Source organism: Nannospalax galili, unplaced genomic scaffold (genome assembly GCF_000622305.1).
Source record: "Nannospalax galili isolate Female #2095 unplaced genomic scaffold, S.galili_v1.0 scaffold568, whole genome shotgun sequence".
Taxonomy (NCBI): Eukaryota; Metazoa; Chordata; class Mammalia; order Rodentia; family Spalacidae; genus Nannospalax; species Nannospalax galili.
Window position 1 is genome coordinate 2551407 of NW_008359441.1, and position 14159 is coordinate 2565565.

The window sequence follows — 14159 nt, forward strand, 5'->3', positions numbered from 1 at the left end:
CAGGTGTGTGAGAGGGCCCATGGATGGGAAGGTAGATGTACCTTCAGCCCACAGAAGTGACTTTAAAAAGGGTGAAGGAAAGGTGGGTCTCTTCAGAAGAAAACCAAGGCCCAGGGCACCTGGGAGCTGGTCCTGGCATGGAGATGTGGCAGCAGTCTCCTTCTCTACAAGGTGGAGTATGTCAGATGCAAGGCCTAGGCCGAGGGCTTGGTCTGAGCGCGGCCTGTCAGGACGGCAGCTGCAGTTTGAGTGTAGAGAAGTTGGACGTGCACGCACAGTGGCTTGGTTCTGCCTGCTACTTAGCTGTAGGTTCAGTGGCAGCACCAGCTCTACCTTCTAACCTGAGTGACCTGGGCAGCACGGTGGCAGCTTGGTCAGAGGCTCTTCCCAGGGACCTTCTCCAGCCCTGGGAAGGAGGGAGATTCAGAGAGAACAGACGGTATCCCAGGCCTCTGGAGGTTGCATGCGCATGGTAGTCTTGCTGCCCCAGAACTTGAAGTCAAGCAAGGCATTGGGCCACGAAGGGTAGGGCCACACGCAACTTGTATTGAGGTCGTGAGGGCTGCAGGGGCAGAGGGGATTGGAGTCATGGCCCCTTGGCCCACCAGCTCACTGGAAACAGCCGTCTGTAGGACAGCTGCTGTCAGGTCCACCCCAGGCAGGGGCTGGGTCTCAAGCAGGGCTGTTGCTGGTCTTGCTCTGCCCAGCACAGCCTGGGAGCTCTGAGGTGGCCCTTTGAGGAGCATGGGTAGATATCCCTGATAGGGACAGAAAAGACCTACCATCTTCAGCGGGTGGATGAGGGCCCACCCCCTTTCTTCTGTTCCTGGTGGTTCTTGTCAGTGAGAGAGAGAGAGCACCAAGAACCCTTGGTGAGTTGAGGCCTAGGCAGCACAACTTTGGACTTTGAAGGAAAAACATCAGACTTGCTCTTGCTAGCTAGCAGGAAGGTGACCCTCTTGGTCTGACCCATCTAACCATGAGGTTCCCAGCAGAGACCGCAAGCTGAGTGTGTGCACACTGAGAGCCAGAGGCTGTGCCGCTGCAGAACCACAGCCCACGCTTGAGGCTGCCGGGGAGGCTGCCTTGCCTCCTCTGTGCAGTGCTCTTTTCAGGGCCTTGTTGCTATTAGCACTCCTCTTTGTTTCTGGAGGATTTTGATCTTTTTTATTTACGGGGGAGGGAGAGACAGGGTTTCATGTAGCCCAAGCTGGCCTCAGACTCAGCCAAGGAAGACCTTGAGTTCCTGATCCTCCTGTTTCTACCTCCTGAATGCTGGGATTGCAGGTATACAGGTATGCACCATCGTGCCCTGCTGTTTAGTGAATTTGTGTGTGTGTGTGTGTGTGTGTGTGTGTGTGAGAGAGAGAGAGAGAGAGAGAGAGGAGAGGATTTTTGATTCAAAGGATTTTAAATAAATGAGAAATAGGGGCTAGAGAGATGACTCCATGGTTAAGAGCACTGCCTGCCCTTGCAGAAGGCCCCAAGTGTGTTTCCCAGAATCTACATGGCAGCTAACTACTAACTCCAGTTCTGGGGATCTGACAACCTCTTCTGGCTCCCACAGGCATACCATGCACAGGTGCTATTATATACATGCAGGCACAATACTCTCATAATTAAAAAAAAATTATTTAAGGCTGGGTGTGGTGGTGCACACCTTTAATCCCAGAACTCAGGAGGCAGAGACAGGCGGATCTCTGTGAGTTCAAGGCTAGCCTGGTCTACATAGTTCCAGGACAGCTGGGGCTACAGGGAGACTCTGTCTCAAAAAAAACAAAAAAAACAAAAGCAAAAGCAGACTGGGCAGGCACTTGCCTGCCTTTCATCCCATTACTTGGGAGGCAGAGGCAGGCCAATCTCTGAATTCAAGGCCAGCTGAGGCTACAGGTATACCCAGTCTCCAAAAAAAAAAAAAAAAAAAAAAAAAAGGATAGGTGACTGTTATGATTTATAAATAAGCTTGGAATTGTAACCAAAAAAAGTCAAGACCCATCTCACACTCCAAAAAGCTCCTATGCAGGGATACTCAGCATTGTGGGTAATGTTGCTTCAGCCTGCTATGGCACTTAGCCTGTGGAAGCTGGTGATGGAGCTGGCTGAGCAGGCAGACAAGGACAGCATCTTGAGAGGTAAGCAGACATAGCCTGGCTCAGCAGGATATATGGTGGACAGTCCTTTGGTCACTCAAGTTCTGACAGACCTTTTGGGGGCCAGAGTGGAGTTGGGACTGACCTGAGTAGAGGATGCCCAGGATTCAGGGCACATAGCACAGAGATGAAATGGCCTTGGTGCAGGCAAGATCACATATAGAAATTAAGTTTCTATGTTTTCAACTGAGCCAAGCTTATCATTTTGGTATTGGAGATTGAACCCGGGACTTCACATACACTATGCCAATGTTCTACCACTGAACCCTAGCCCATGCCAAAGTTTTTTTCTTTTAATTATTTTTATATGCATGCATGTATGTATATATGCTTACATGCATGTAAGTGTACCACATGCATGCAATGCCCACGGAGGACAGAAGAAGGCATCAGACCCCTTGGAATTGGATGGTTCTAGGGCCGTTGTTAGCTGCCGTGAGGGTGCTAGGAACCAAACCTGGGGCCTCTGTGAGAGCAGGCAATATTCTTAACCCCTGAGCTCTCCAGCCGCGGGTTTTTTGGGTTTTTTTGTTTGTTTTTATATGTATGTGTGTATTGCCTGCGTGTAGGTAAGTGCACCTGTGTCATGCAATGCCCGCAGAGGACAGAGAGGTTGTCAGATCCCCTGGGACTGGAGTTACGGACAGTTGTTAGCTGCCACTGGGGTAAGATCTCTGGAAGCCAGGAGATTAGGAGTGCCTTGTCTTCCTGGGTCCTTTTCCATCTGGACACTGCTTTCAGTCTTTCAGGGGTTCCAGCTGCCTGAGGCAGGCCTCACTTGACAAACCCCTCCCCCACAGTGGTCAGCAGTCAGGACCACCCAGTATTCAATAGTGAGGGAGCCAGTGCTGTTCTGAGGAGGAGGAAGACAAGTCACAACTACCACTTGGGCAGCACTCAGCCCAAGAGAAACCCCCAAGTGCCCAGTGTCCCCTCTCACATGTAGGGACACTTCACAAGGCCAAGAACCAGGGACAGTGTCCTCCCAATTCACACCCATGATGGAAGGGGCCCTACAGTAGCATGGCAGTCAGGGCTGGGTCAGCTAATGAACTGAGGGTGTCCTGAGCAGGCCAGAGTAAAGATGGAGATTCCAAGCCTATATAGCCCCTGACATTCAGACCTTTGGCCCTCAAGGCCTTTAGTCCCACTCACAACTCAGTAGCCATCCTCAGGGGGCCCTTGTGGTGGGGAGGGGAGGAGAGGTAAAGGAATCTCAAGTTGTGGCCAGGACTGGGAAGCAGGATCCAGGAGCCCACAGTGGGCAGCTCTGCCTGGTCATGTATCATGAGGGGACTGTCTGTCCCCTTTGAGCTGAGTCTTGGGACATACTGCTCCTTGAAGGCCTTGCTGTTCTTATGTCCTGGGAGTGTGTCAGCACAGGATCTGGACTCATAGGGACACAAACATGGGAGACTGTCCACATCCACCTGGTGGCAGGGCAGGCTGGGGCTGGGGATGGGGGGGCAGGAGTTCTGAAGTAGGGCATTACTAAGGTAAAAGCCACAGGGCTAGAATGCACCCAGGCACCTGGCTGAGTGAATGGAAAACTAAAGAAAGGGGGCCAACGTGTATGCGCTTGAGGTGCCCCCCACATAGAGCCACAGACTGGGGAGGCAAACAGCAGCACTCAGGGAAACTGAGCAGGGTGGCCAGATGGGGGTGAGGAGGAGGATGAAAGGGTGTTCCATCATAATAGGGTGGGGTTCTGCAAGAGACAGGAACTTACTCCCACTCCTTCTCTGTTCTCCGCTTCTGAGCATTTGGGCCAGAACAGATAGGGGAAACCTGGGCTTCCCGACTGCCTGGGCCTCTACTCACTGAAGCCCAGAGGAAGGTCACCGTGTGTGTGTGTGTGTGTGTGTGTGTGTGTATGTGTGTGTGAGCTCCACCTGGGGGGCCTCTTTGAGTCCTCCAGTCACAGCCTGCGTCCCTTATCAGGAGTCCTTGGGCTGATAAAGCCAGCGCCTCCTATTTGGCTTGGGAAAGAGAAGGGCCCAGGGTCTGAGTAGGCTAGTTTCCTGGGATCCTCCTCTCAAAGCCAGGACCCCTGAGCACACTGAAGGTAACAATGCCTTGGGCTAGGAAGCCAGGCTGACCTGGGCTCTACTTCCTCAGATCCCACCCTCCCTGTTACGGCCCTTTTTCACCTGCCTATGCCCTTCCTTGCTAACCTCTGAGGAGGCCAAGCCTAAATGGGAGGGAAGGGGGTCTAAAAACAGACCCTCCCAGAGACCCCCTATACAGCCTGACCTGGATCCAGTCCAGTCCAACCCAGTGAAGGCCCAAGTTCCGGAGACAAATGAGGCCTTGGAGGCCCTAAACAGGAGTCAGAAAGCACTGACTTACACTCTGTTTTATTAAGGCTTCATGGGGAGCAGAGCCAGTGGGCTCAGTTGGCTCCCAAAATCTGCCACAGCCAGGGCATGAGCTCAGTGATTCCTACGTACATAGCAGAAATGGAGTTACTACTGCCCCAGAACACAGTGCCCACCAGAGTCCAGGCTTCATCCTTCTGACATACCAGGGGGCCACCAGAGTCACGCTGCAGGAGAAGGGGTTTGATCTGGCCACCCAGGCATCCTGACCTCTGGACATGGCTCTAGAGCCCAGGCCAAGGCCTGACACCAGTGGGCACTCAGCACATAATTACTGGGTGAATTGGGAAAATTTTAGTAGCTCCTGTGTGGTTTATGACCCTGGAAGTCAGGGCCACCTCCAGGGTGAGGTCTCATAGTTTGATTGAAAGGACCAGGGAGGGACTGACCTCTGAAAGGAAGAGCTGAGTATTTTCCATTGTCTCCTGGCCTGCTGTTTCCGTCTAGGCTACACCCTGCACAACTCAGGAGATACCATTCACATTGACTTCAGTGGACTTTTGTATCATGGTAGCTCTGAGACTGGAGCCCCTGCCATGTCCTCTCTGTTAAGGTTATTGATGGTCCAGGGGGACCCTGCCTCCTCCACTATGTGGGCAGGCATGTCCAGGAATGCTGGGAAGGCTCTACAGAAAGGCCTACTTGATAGTTCCATTTCTTTTAATGCCCAAGACATAGCTTTGGGCTTTTGCCTAATTCCCCTGCAGGGTGGGAGGGGACAGGGTGTGGAAAGAGTGCAGGAGGCTTTATCAAGCAGGAGGTGGTGCCACTGGCCCCAGCACAGATGATCTCATCTGTGATAATGTTGCCCAGACCTCCTTATAGGAGGCAGTGGACAGTGGACTTCTGGCCGAAGTGTCTGTGTTTAGGCACAGGTGAGTAGTTAGCACTGAACGGTCATGTCTGACCTGGCAGCACCTGCCTCCCATCTATCCACCAGGCCAACTACTCACTGGTAGAGCCTGTCTTGCCCCAGCCTGTAGTGGCACACAGCGTCTCAGCAGGGAATATGTCATGATTACTGGGCAGGCAGACAGCAGACACTGTCTCAGAGAAGAGAGCAGGCATGGCCAGCTTCAGCAGGGCAATGTCTTTTCAGAGAATGTTCAAGTTGAATGTGGGGTTCTGGAAAACCTGCAAGTAAGGACCAGATCCCCAGCTGAGCCCCTGGGAGTAGCCAGGTTCTGTGGGGTTCCAGGTCACAAGCTCCTTTCCTGGTGGTCCAATCAGAACAGGAGTCTAGAAAGAGAATTCTGAGGCCAGCCCTAGCCCTTGTCCTCCTGTCCTTTAGTAGCCAGGGCCTTCCTGCTCCTTCTTGTGATGGCTCCCCAGACCCTGGCTGAGCCCAGACCCAATCAGCAGCCTTGTACCTTTGTGATCTTTAAGACCTGGACGTTCTCATTGTCCGAGTGCTGGTCAAACTCCCCAGCCACCACCACATCAGATGCCCTAGACATTGAGACACATGGAGTGACGATGAAGAATGGACTAGCTTCCCTCCCCGACCTCAAATGGAGCCCCAGGGCAGCCCAGGGCTTATGTGATCTCACAGTGGGGAGCAGTGACCACCCAGTCCTCATTGATGAGGGAGCCCCTGCAGAAGTGGAAGCCAGTGTTATCCTGGGGAAGAGGGGACAGTCAGCAACTCCCACCTGGGCAGCACACCCAGCCTGGACAACATCCCAGAGTTCCCCCTTATGTTCCCAGAATCCACCTCTCAACTGCAGAGACAGCTGCCAGGGCCAGGAGCCAAGCCAGGGACAGCGTCCTCCCCACTGATGAACCTGGACAGACCAGCCAGCACTGGGTGGATGGCAGGAACACCCCAGCCTGGGGGTGGGGGGAGAGAGAAAGGGGAGGGGAGAATCCAAGGTTGACTTAGGACCCCTCAGGTCTTGCCTATTCTCATCCCCAGCTTTTGGGGCTCAATCTGACTCCCTCTTTCCTTCCCTGAGAAATCTCCCACCTAGTGGGGGCAATTCAATGTGATATGTGCTGGATATGAGGACACAGAAGACTCAAACTTCCACAAGCTCCTCAGCCCTGGCGAGCCAAACAGGTCGAGTGGGAGGTGGGAGGCAGGTCCAGGTCTGGTACTGGGCTCAGAGACTGAACTCTGTGGGTTTGAACCATAGTCTCACTGCTGTACTGTTGTACAACCACTCAGCTCAGTCTCAGTTTACTCATTAAGAACCTAAGGACAAGCCAGGTGTGGTGGCGCATGCCTTTAGCCCCAGCGCATGGGAGGCAGAGGCAGGCAGTTCTCTCTGAGATTAAGTCCAGCCTGGGCTACATGGTAAATTCCAGACTAGCTCTCTACAGAGCTGCAGAGAGTCCTGTTTTGTTTTGTTTTTTTTGTTAAAAAAAAAAAAAACGAACTTAAGGATCCCATACCTCCAAGAGTTGATGTGAAGATGTATGATGGATCAGCAGGCAAAGTGCTTGTTCTGTTCTTGAGTTCTTGAGTCTTGGGTTTAAAAGGGTCAAGAGTCAAGGTTTCAAAGTGGCCAAGCCACCAATGCCCTCATCCCTGACAGCTAAGAGAATCTTCTGTCCCTCTAGACTTGCCTTCCCCTGCACAGGAGATAAGGCCTGGAGCCAGCCCTAGGAACATCTGCGTCCTCCTCCTCCTCCTCTTTGGGGTCTCAGGCTGGCTTGGCATGGGGAACAGTAGGGTTCCCCAGCCGCCAAGTTCTGACGAGATTCTGGTACTGAGATGGAGCGTGTGGACCGGAGCAGTCTCCCCATTGTAAACATGGCACTGGTGAGACTCAGAAGGGACTAGTGACTTGCTTGGGCTCCCAACACTGAACTGGGAGAATTGCAGGCAAAGGGGCCCAAACTTCCTGCCTTGGCCAGGCTTGGTGCCTACCAAAGGCAGTAGCCGAGGGGGACTAGCAGGTGAGACAGGCCATGGCGCAGTCACAGAGGTGTAGTGTTTGTATGTGTGTGTTGAGGGTGGAGGAGAGGCCCTCTATTATATCTCTGGCTGAGGGCTGTTATCTGAGACCTTCGGGGAATAATCCTTTCCATGGGCATGTGCCTGAGTGGGCAAGATGTGCCACGGCAGGGCTTCCATGGGAGCCTGGGAGGACAGCAGCTGCAGCCCAGCTGAACTTGGAGTCAAGGCTAAAGGTGGGGCTTGACGTGCAGGCCTTGACTCATAGCCTTCCTCCTCCAGGTTCTGCCTCCTGAGCTGGAGTCTACAACACCCCCTCACCTTGTTCCTCCATCTGTGCCCCAGCCTGGTTTCCTGTGATCAGAAGGACCTTGGAGAAATAAATAATTTAGTTGGTCTGTTTGTTCAAAACGATCTGAGTAGCCTGGTGTAGTGGCACATGCCTGTGAACCCAGTACTTGAGAGACAAAGGTAGGAAGATCAGAAGTTCATAGTCATCTTCCACTACATATAGATCTTGAGGCCAGCCTGAGCTACCTAAGACTATGTCTCAGCAATTAAAATAAATAAACAAAAAACAGGGTTGGGGTATATAGCTCAATTGGTAAAGTGTTGTGCACAAAGCCCTAGGTTTGAGCTCCAGCACTGGGCATTGACTGTAACATGTGTGTTCATAGCACAGATTCAGTGTCAGGCAACTGTAGGCAAGTTATTACTGTTATTCTCTCGGAACTTTTTCCATGTATGTAAATGGAGAGGCTCATTGTGTGGTCCCACGTGACTAAAGGGCATGATTTATTTTGACCACTCTAAGACCAGGCCCAACATACTCCATACTGACAGAGCTTTTAGCTTGCTTCTCTCTCTTCTCCTTTTTAATCTTATTTTTCATACATGTGTATTTATGTGGGGCAGTATATGTATACAGTGTATATGCACCTGTGTCCATGTGTGTGCTTGGGTAGAGGCCAGAGAAGGATGTTGGTCTCCTGCCCTATCACTCTGTACCTTATTCTCTCTCTCTCTTTTTTTTCATTTTGAGACAGGATCTTCTTGTAGCCCCAGCTGTTCTGGAACTCGCTATGTAGACCAGGCTGGCCTCGAACTCACAGAGATCCACCTGCCTCTGCCTCCCAAGTGTTGGGACTAAAGGTGTGCGCCACCACACCCGGCTTGAGACAGGTTCTCACTGAATCTGGGCCTGGGCTGTTAGCCAACAAGCCCTAGCAGTCCTGTCTCTGTCCCCCACAGTGCTAAGGTTACAGGTATGAAGCTTTTTACATGGGTGCTGAGATCTGAACTCAGGTCCTCATGCTTGTAAAACAAGTGCTCTTACCCACCCAGCCATCTCTCCAGCCCCTGCACTAGCCTCTTTAGAACTAATTGCCTGTTCATGCCCTTTGCCCATTTTATTTTTAAATATTTTATTATTTTTTATGTGTATGAGTGTATTGCCTGCATGTGTGTAAGTGCAGCAATGTTGTACAATGCCTGAGGAGACTGGAAGAGGGAGTCAGATCCCCTGAAACTGGAGTTATAGATGGTTGTTAGCTGCCATGTGGATTCTGGGAATCGAACCCAGGGGCTCTGCAAGAGCGGTCAGTGCTCTTAACCACTGAGTCATCTCTCCAGGCCCTGCCCTTGCCCGTTTTAGAAGACGGTTTAATGATAGCGGGAGAACCATGTGGTAGGAAAGCAGAGCACAAAATGATGCAATGTGGCCTGGCCTGTTTTAAACCACATTGTGTGTATGGGTCAAGCCACCCTGTCACCTAATGGTCATCAGGTCCTTCTAGGAACAGACCAAAGCTTGCCTGTGTCTGGAAAGGAGTGGGGTACTAAGGTTTGAGAAGAGTCGATTATTTTTAAAAAGTCAAGCCAGGTTGGTGGCCAATGCCTTTAACCCTAGCACTCAGGAGGCAGAGGCAGGCAGATCTCTATGAGTTTGTGGCCAGCCTGGTCTACCTAGTGAGTTCCAGCTAGTCAGGAATAGGTATAAAATTCTGTCCTGACACCTTACGTCATCTTGATGATGGAAGCAGGCCGTGAAGCCTTGCCTGGTTAGTACCAGGAGAGAAGCTGAAGCAGAGCTGAATTTCTCCCAGTTCTAAGGGCTTGGTGACCTCAGCCTGAGGTTCTCTGTGGCTGATGAATGTGGTCCCAGCAACAGGTAGAGCTGCCCTGAGGGACTGTGCAGGTCTTCAGAAGGGTAAAGAATCTTTGGTATGTGGGGTCTAGGTAGAGCACTTAACCTCTCAGAGCCTTGGTTTCCTTATCCATTGAATGGAGACATGATGAGGTGATGGCTGGGGAGATGACTCAGCTGGTAAAGTGCTTGCTGTAAAAGCAAGAGGACCTGAGTTTGGGTCCTCAGCAGCCATGTAAAAGCTCAGTAAGTTGGCTCACACATTACCCCTGTGATAATGAGGTTTGGTGGGGGAGGAGACAAGCAGATCCCTGGATCACTGGCCAGCCGAACCAAATCAATGAGCTTCAGGTTCAGTGAGAGACCCAGTTTCAAAGGTGGAGAGTCAAGCATGGTGGCCCATACCTTTAATCCCAGCACTCAGGAGGCAAAGGCAGGGGATCCTCTGTGAGTTCGAGGCCAGTCTGGTCTACAGAGTGAGTTCCAGGAGCTGCAGCTACAGGGAGACCCTGTCTCAAAAAGACCAAAAAAAAAAAATGTAGCGAGGAGGGCTGAAGAGATGGCTCAGTGATTAAGAGCACTGGCTGCTCTTGCAGAGGACCCCAGTTCTCTTCCCCACACCTACAAAGTGGTTAACAATTGTCTGTAATTCCAGTTCTAAGAGACTTGACACCTTCTGTGCTCTGCAGATATTGCATAGCACGGTATGTTTACATACATGCACACAAAACACTCATATACATAAAATAAATTTAAAAAGTTAACATTGCTAGTCGAGGAGTGTTGCTTAGTAGAGTGCTTGCCCAGCGTGCATGAAGCCCTAGATTCAATCCCCAGCACTGTGTAAATTGTGTGTGGTGGTTCACCCCTGTAATTCCAACATTTTGGAGGTGGAGACAGAAGGATCAGTAATTGAAGGCTGGCCTCCTTTACATAGCACATTCTAGGCTAGCCTGGGCTACATGAGACCCTGAGAGATGGCTCAGTGGAGTGGTAAATCATTTGCTATGCAGGTATGAGGACTTGAGTTCAGATTCCTAGCACCGAAAAAAAGCTGGGTGTGGCAGTGTGTGCCTATAATCCCAACATTGGAAGTTGGAGACAGGAGAATCCCAGGGGCTTGCTTTCCGGCCAGTCTAGCTAAATCGGTGAGCTCCTGGGTCAGTGAGAAGTCCAGTGAGAGTGATAGAGATAGACAGATTTATTTATTTCTTATTTATTTTATTTTTTTATTTTTATTTTTTTATGTGAATGAGTCTTATGCCTGCATGTATGTAAATGTCCCTGTGTCATCCAATGCCCACAGAAGCCAGAAGAGAACACTGAATCCCCTGGAACTGGAGTTACAGACAGTTAACCGCTGAGCCATCTTTCCAGTCCTGGGAAATGCTTTCTTAAATGAAAACGATTGCTCTCAGATCCCACTGTCTTGCTGAAAAACAGCATATTTCCCCCCGTGTTGCATGTACACCCCCGACACTTTCCACCCAGGATTCCTCTCTTCTCCAGCTCTGACGCTCTCCACCCAGGATTCCTCTCCTCTCCAGCTCCCTGTGTCCTCAACACCTGTGTTCTTTTTAAAAAATTTTTTTCTTAATTAAAAAAGTATTTATTTATTTTTATAATATTTTGTTGTTTTCATTTTATGTTTATGTGTTTGCCTGCATGTGTACAAGTACACCCGTGTCGTGCAGTACCCAAGGAGGACAGAAGAGGTGTCAAATCACCTGGAACTGGAGTTACAGATGATTGTTAGCCACCATGTGGGTGCTGGAATTTGAACCCCTTCTGCAAGAACAAAAAAAGTATTTATTTATTTTTATAATATTTTGTTGTTTTCATTTTATGTTTATGTGTTTGCCTGCATGTGTACAAGTACACCCGTGTCGTGCAGTACCCAAGGAGGACAGAAGAGGTGTCAAATCACCTGGAACTGGAGTTACAGATGATTGTTAGCCACCATGTGGGTGCTGGAATTTGAACCCCTTCTGCAAGAACAGCCAGTGCTCTTAACTGCTGAGCCATCTCTCCAGCCCCCCAACTCCTGAACTCTACCTCCTACTTAAACTCAAAGAGCTTACTGCTTAGGTAAACAAACGGCCTCCTTTTTCCTGGACATCCAGCTAGACTACATTTCCCACAGTCCATTGCAGTGGTCACCATCATGTCATCTAGGATCTAGCTTGGCCAGTGGAGTGTCTGATATTCTCCACTTTTAGGCTCTGCATAGGGAAGTTTCCCAACTGACACCTCCATTTCTTCTTTCCAGCTGACTGGAAAAGGAAGCCCCCAAAGAGATAACGGCAGAGTTGCTGCTAGTTGAGGACCCACTTGCACAGCCTGTTCCAGACTATCACAGTGTAAGTGTGTTAGTGGCTGTTGTCAGTGCTACAGCAACCAACTGCTAGTCTTTCCCTGTAATACTTACTATGTAGACCAGGCTGGCCTCCAACTCACAAAGATCTGCCTGCCTCTGCCTCTGCCTCCCAAGTGCTAGGACTAAAGGCATGTGCAACCATGCCCTGCTCCGTTCAAGATTTTTTTTTTTTTGGTCTTTTTGAGACAGGGTCACCCTGTAGCCCCAGCTGGCCTTGAACTCACAGAGATCCACCTACCTCTGCCTCCCGAGTGCTGGGATTAAAGGCGTGCGCCACCATGCCTGGCTCAAGGTATTTTTTAAAGTTTATTTTCCTCCCAACTTTTCTTTTGGAAATTTTCAGCCCTTCATAAAATTTGGTAAATTAGGCCAGTAATCATTCCAATAACTATTCACCTAGATTCACCTGTTAACATTTTACCACATGTCCTTATGCACACACATTTACCTCGGATTAAAAAAAAATTGTGTTTATTTTTGTTATATGTGCACGAGTGTTTTGCCTGCATGCATGTAAGTGCACTCATGTTGTGCAATGTCAGAAGAGGCCAGAGGAAGAAGTCAGATCTCCTGGAACTGGAGTTACAAATGGGTGTTTACTTTTATGTGGATGCTAGGGTCTGAAACCAAGTCCTCTGGAAGAGTAACCAGTGTTCATAGGCACTGAGCCATCTCTCCAGCATCCATTTTGGATTTTTGAGACAGGATCACCTTATGTAGTGCTGGCTGGTCTGGAACTCACTATGTAGATCAGGCTGGCCTTGAACTTGGTGCATCGTCTGCCTCTGCTCCCCTGTGCTAGGATTACAGGAGCAGGCTACCACTCTCTGCTTTGTTTACATGCTTCTTGCTAAAATATTTGAGAGTTAGTTGCAGATTTCATTAATTTTTTGTGGAGAGGACAGGGCCATACTGTGCATAGCCAGGCTGCCCTCAAACAGATCCTCCTGCCATACTGTGCATAGCCTAGGTCGCCCTCAAACTGATCCTCCTGCATCAGCCTCTGAATGCTGGGATTACAAGCTTGGGCCACCATGCCTGGCTTCATTGATCATCTAAAAATGTTTTATGTATGTATGTATTTATTTATTTATATTTATAGAGTGTTTTGCCTGCATGTATGTAAGTGCATGGATGTTGTACAATGCCCACGGAGGCTAGAAAAGGCTGTCAGATTCCCTGGAACACAGGTTGTTAGATGACATGGGTGCTGGGAACAGAGCCCAGGATCTCTACAAGAGCAGCCACTGCTCTTAATCCTTGAGCACTGCCTCAGGCATGAATAAATGAAGCATTTTTAAAAAGAAACTAAAACTACCTACAAAGACTTTTTTTTTACCAGTCAGGATCTCACATATCCCAGGCTGGCCTAGAACTTGCTATGTAGCTGAACATGATCTTGAACTTCTGACCTTTTGCCTCTACCTCCTGAGTGCTTGGATTACAGGTACCCCCCACCATGCCCACTTTATGAGGTGGTAGGAATGGAACCCAGGCTTTAGAGTCTGGCATGTTAGGCTGGCACTCCATCAACTGAGCCACATCTTCAGCTCAAGACTACTTGCATAGGTTGGGAATTTTCACAGGAGGGAATCCCCCTGATCACAACACACTCACTGGTGGCTGTCCTGTTCCTCAGGACCATCCCTGCTTCTCCTCTCCATACTCAAGACTGTTTATTGGGAGTGGGAACGAGGTGATCCCTAGATAGTCCTGACTGCCCAGCAACTCTTTGCTTCTGGATGAGAGAAACTGCTGAGAACCTGCAGCCTCGTTGGTGCTCAGGAGGCACCACCCAGTCTGAGGCCTTCTGGCCACCAGTGTCTTGAGCCCTATGGTGGGAAAGCCGGGAAGCCCCACTGTGACACAAGGCCAGCAGAGTCCCCTGTCCCACCTCCCAGGAAGGCTGCCCTTCCACTCCTGAGTTCCTGGCCTAGTGGGGATATACACACAGTGCCTTGGGGAGGCTGGGCATTGCAAAGACTCATGGGCACTGTTGAATCAGGGCAGCTGTTCTTTTCCCAGAGGTTCTTGTTCCAGGCAAAGAGCCAGGAAGGCTGTGATAGGGGATTGAGCCCCATTTCCTCCCAAGGTCCCTGGATAACAGGGGAGGTGGCACTCAGACTTCCTGGATAGGGTCATAGGGACTGGGCAGGGCTTCCAGACCCTGGGAACATAAAAGAGACCCAGAGCAGGTAAGCCCCACATC

At 50.3% G+C, this 14159-nt stretch overlaps 1 pseudogene; it reads right to left on the reverse strand.

The window, feature by feature from the left end:
• Positions 1-4542: 4542 nt before the first annotated feature.
• Positions 4543-7761, reverse strand: LOC103725689 (annotated as a pseudogene).
• Positions 7762-14159: the final 6398 nt, after the last annotated feature.